Genomic DNA, 5,216 nt, shown 5'->3' with positions numbered 1-5,216 from the left:
GACCTGGTTTTCACCTGAGGACGGCTGCTTGCGTTGTGGCCGAAACGTCGTGAGAATTGTTTTATTATGTTTTATTTTTATTATTTTATTACTTCCCTTCTACGTGACTTTACCGAAAGAACCAAGAAGATGCCCCTTAACAGAATAACAACTTATGGTGGTGACCACCAGGCTAACTACACCAATTACAATATAACTAGCGACAACGGACCGGGACCACAGCTCAGGTCCAGGTACACGTGTTGGAGACTTGGTAGAACGTAGCCGTTGAGGAAGGTTTCTTCAGGATGAACAACCGGCTTATATTCTCTGCGGTGTGGCTGGCTCCGCCCTTGGCCACAACCACCTTCCAGAATCCTTGAGCAGGATCTGGACCCCGACTACATGATCAACCCTAGCCCCCACTTGGGGCCCCTTTGTAGACTTAACCGGTCACGTGTCCTCTCGGGTCAAACAGAGTGACATGGCCTTTTGTAACCTCATTTCTACGGCCAGCACTCCCACACCGTCCTATAGGGCTGCCATTGCACGCCAAGTGTGGTGCCATCTAGCGCTATCAGCGCTCACCGGGCGCCTCTAGGGCTGGTACTACACCCACACCATTGTAGTGTCCGCGATGTCATTACACTGCACGCCGTGCCTCTTTCGGGCCAGCACTACACAGTGACATCCCGCGATGTCACGACACATGTTCATATACAACAACCGCCATTCACCACTAAGTGGTGGTGACGTCACCACAGCGCTTGTGCCAGGCTGTGCACGTTGAGGCCATGTGAAGTGTCGAACACCCGCTGGCAGGAGGTCACGGGGCAGATCCAACAGGTGCAATGGGTCAACTGAGATGACTGGCCGATGCACCACCTGTGCCCCCTACTGTGCCATATACACACACACACACACGTCTGTACATATGCATATACTGTATATAAATGCATATTCATTTTCGCAAGTGTATACAGATTTAGATTTAAAGCTTTCGTGACTGCAGAGATTCATCTTCTTGGTTCTTTCGGTAAAGTCACGTAGAAGGGAAATAATAAAATAAGAAAAATAAATAAGTAAACGTAATAAAATAATATAATAATATACTATAAAAATGTATATAATAAAATATGTATTACTTTTTCATTATGTTTAATTTTTATTATTTTATTATTTCCCTTCTACGTGACTTTACCGAAAGAACCAAGAAGATTTATACACATTCATATGCTCACACATGTATACATATATACGTATAAACACGTGCGTATACTGTATATATATTCATACAAGTGTGTATATATTCACACATAAATGAGTACATATCCTTATACTGTACTGTAGATATGTATATGTATAATTATATACATGCGTTTTTATTCACATACATACGTGTGTATACATATTGACCTCTCCGAGGATCGCCACCTTATTGTGGAGAGGTTTGCGTGTTCCAATGATCCCGAGAGCGAAGCCGTCATGTTCTTGGTAGGGTCACCCATGGCGAAAAGGTCAAAGGGAAGGTTCCAGACTAAAAGCGATCCAATAAGTTCTCATCGGCAGAACAGCCGGAGACTGTGGGTCTCAATGGCTGTGAAGGTGGACGAAGGCTGCAGCGGGAAAAGTGGCTCTACCAATCATCGCGGCTCGCCATGTCACTGGACCCAGCCACTAACCCAGCGGTCGGGAACCTATGGATCGCGAGCCATATATGGCTCTTCCAGTGACGGCATATGGGTCCCGGAAAATTTTGAGTTGAAAAAATAAATAAAAATCAGTTTGGAACTGATTTTAAAATAATTGTGATATTGCTTAATAATACCGTGTCATTTTAAAGTAAACAGAAATTAGTTTTGAAGATAAATTTCACGGGTCACGGGTCTGAAGACCAGCTGATTCTAAAAACTTGGAACGAGCTTCCTGTGACACACCACACAATGCAGCGTGTATTGCCGTATTGACCATGTTTGGCTCTACATGTGCATGTGAGCAGTCATTCTCGCATATGAGGAACATTAAGACCGACCTACGCTCACGTTTAACTGATGGAAGCCTCAACGCCTGTGTAACGGGTTCCGGAGACACTTGTAGATGTACTTCTTTATTACAATACAACACTCCAACAGTCCTGATACTCTGTTACAGCCTAGGTACACAGCCTAGGTACACAGCCTAGATACTCTACTCTGGCTACGCTCTGGACTCGCCCTCACAAGGTCGTAGCGTCGGGAGTTCCAGAGTCCCAGCGCTGGCTCTCACAGCATCCCAGGGTCTTGAGTTACAACTGGGCCCCGATCGTCCAGGGAGCTCTCCTTTTATGCCTGGTCCGACGAGGGGTGGGGCCGTGTGCGCCACCAGACATCCCACAGAGCACACACAGCCCCCCCCCCCCCCCCCCCCCCGTTGGCGGCGCCAAAAAGGCTTAAGCGCCTGGGAACCCAACGCCTGGCGCCCAAAGGCTTAAAAGCGTCTGGACCCCCTGGGAACCCAGAGCCTACAGCAGCCCCTCCCTTGTCTTATGTCACTACATTACCCCCCTCTACGTAGCCTCCAGCCCGTCCCGGCTGTCAATAATTAGAAAGTTTAAATTAACGAAAGGGAGAGAGAGAAAAAAAAATATGCGAGCCTCAACAGGAAAAGAAAAGAGAACAAGAAAGCAACCATAAAAACCATAACCAACCTGTACAACTCTACACTATATACAAGCATCATCAACAAAAAGGTGAAGCAATGACACGATGGAACAAACGACCCGCGGCACACCTAGCCCTCCTCGGGATCCGCATAGAAAACGGGGAATTAACAACAACAAATATACAGATTCCAACGCGTTGGATGCACAACCAACACCGGTAATCGAACCGAAATCACAACCACCGCATGGATGGCAGGGATCCACACCACTCTGCCAGCCTCCCATCCGTCAGGTGGAGAGAAGGTGAAGACTAACATGTCGAGCATTCCCTCTACACACACTTATCCGGACGTCTGTCCTACGTCCCGGGTCGAGAAGTCGTACTTGAGGGCCGACCCATGTACTGGGCAAAAGAAGCGTCGCACTTCAGGGCTGCTCCAGTATCTACATTTTAAATTATATATAAAATTTACATGACACACCAAAATAAATCTGCCTGCTCCTGTCCATAAATGGTGGCCGCACGCGCGAACCGCATCTCCAAGGCATCCTGTGCTTGCGTCCCAGCAGCCCTCAATGAGGGACCACCACCGACATTACATGTCAACCGTTTTGCAACAGCCCCGCCTTTCCAACGTGGCATCTCCTCCCTAAAACCGCGCACGTCGCCATATCGGGGGGGACTTCAACCCAGTCCTCTCTCCAAGACTCGCATCGCAGCATATAGCTGTACCGACCGATCTGAGACCCAATCTCTCTCCAAGACTCGCATCGCAGCATATTAGCTGTACCGACCGATCTGAGACCCAATCTCTCTCCAGACCGCATCGCAGCATAGAGCTGTACCGACCGATCTGAGACCCAACCTCTCTCCAAGACTCGCATCGCAGCATATAGCTTACCGACCGATCTGAAACCCAACCTCTCTCCAAGACTCGCATCGCAGCATATAGCTGTACCGACCGATCTGAGACCCAACCTCTCTCCAAGACTCGCATCGCAGCATATAGCTGTACCGACCGATCTGAGACGACCCATTGTTCACTCCCTGCACAACATGCACCCTACAACTGAGGGATACAGTCCCAACGTAACGGGACAACTACACCTGAACACCACGAATCTCCAGCCCACTGTTTCAACGCGCCTCGGAGTGTTTCAATCTCCGGGCCGTCAGGGCGAGCCTACAGCTCCAGACGTACCACGGAGGGTCTCAACCTCCGGGCCGTCAGGTCAAGCCGTCAGCTATTCTATGACGGGACCACACTCTCCGAGCCCTGTGAGTGCAGCCCACTAGGCTAGACATGCCACGGAGTGTTTCAATCTCCGGGCTGTCAGGTCAAGCCGCCAGCCATAGCATGATGGGACCACACTCTCCGAGCCATGTGAGCACACAGCCCACTAGGCTAGACATGCCACGGAGTGTCTCTATCTCCGGGCTGTCAGGTCAAGCCGTCTGCCATAGCATGACGGGACCACAACTCTCGTGTTAGACACGCAACACCCGCTGGGACATTCTGGTCAGGATCTGCACCCCAAGATATTTGAGAGCCAACATGACAATTCCAATCCTTGGCAGCATGTCACCATCTCAAGATAAATGCCCCATACAGTATATACATCGTTAACAATGACAGCACAAGCTATACATTAACAATCACGAACAAAGCTCAATATAAACCATACATTGTTAACAATCACAAGCAAAGTTTCGCACACACATTGACAACACTCACGGGCGAAGCTACACACAGTTTACCCAACAACAGTCACGACTCCCCGACGACAACAAAGAAAATATCAACAAAAAAATCATTAATCCGGAGCGCGTAAAATGTACGAAGTGTCAGGGGCCTGGTCTCCCGACCTCCAACCTTTGGCCAGAGCAGCACAGGCGGCGACCTGCGTGTCGGTCCATGTGCAGCCCCGGCGCTGGTTACAGTAAGAATGGCGCCCTCACTGTCCGGTCGCAGCGCTGATGACGCGGTGTGCTAGGTTGCCAACAGCTGTCACCCGGCGGTGAGGGACGCAGCGCTGATGACGCGGCGTCGTCGGGTTGGCACACACTGGGTCCGGAAGTGACGTCGCTCCCAGCGGTCACTGCTCCTCTGGTGGAAGTGATGTCATTCCCGGAAGTATCCCTCACATCCGTGGGGGGAATGGCGGCGGCGGCGGGCTCGGGCGAGCGCCGCGCCTCCTCTCTTCCTCCCGCCATCGGCCGCGAGCACCGCAGCTCGCCCAGGAGGGAGGCGGTGGCGCAGAGCAGCTCTGCGAGGCGAAGCAGCGCCTCCTCCATCTCTGCTCCCGACGCTGGAGAGGGGACGGTCGGCGGAGCAGACAGCTGCTCAGCCGGCGGTGCGGCGTTGTTGTCGGCCGGCGTTGGCCGCCCCATCGCTGCCTGCTCCTCTTCATCGCCGTCAGGACTGAAGGTACGTGGCTTACTTCTTGTCTCCATAGCCACTTCTAACACCAAATGTAACGGGTTCCGGAGACACTTGTAGATGTACTTCTTTATTACAATACAACACTCCAACAGTCCTGATACTCTGTTACAGCCTAGGTACACAGCCTAGATACTCTACTCTGGCTACGCTCT

The sequence above is a fragment of the Lethenteron reissneri genome, chromosome 61 (genome assembly GCF_015708825.2).
Source record: "Lethenteron reissneri isolate LAM-NWPU_2019-01 chromosome 61, ASM1570882v1, whole genome shotgun sequence".
NCBI lineage: Eukaryota > Metazoa > Chordata > Hyperoartia > Petromyzontiformes > Petromyzontidae > Lethenteron > Lethenteron reissneri.
This window is presented reverse-complemented; position numbering follows the sequence as displayed.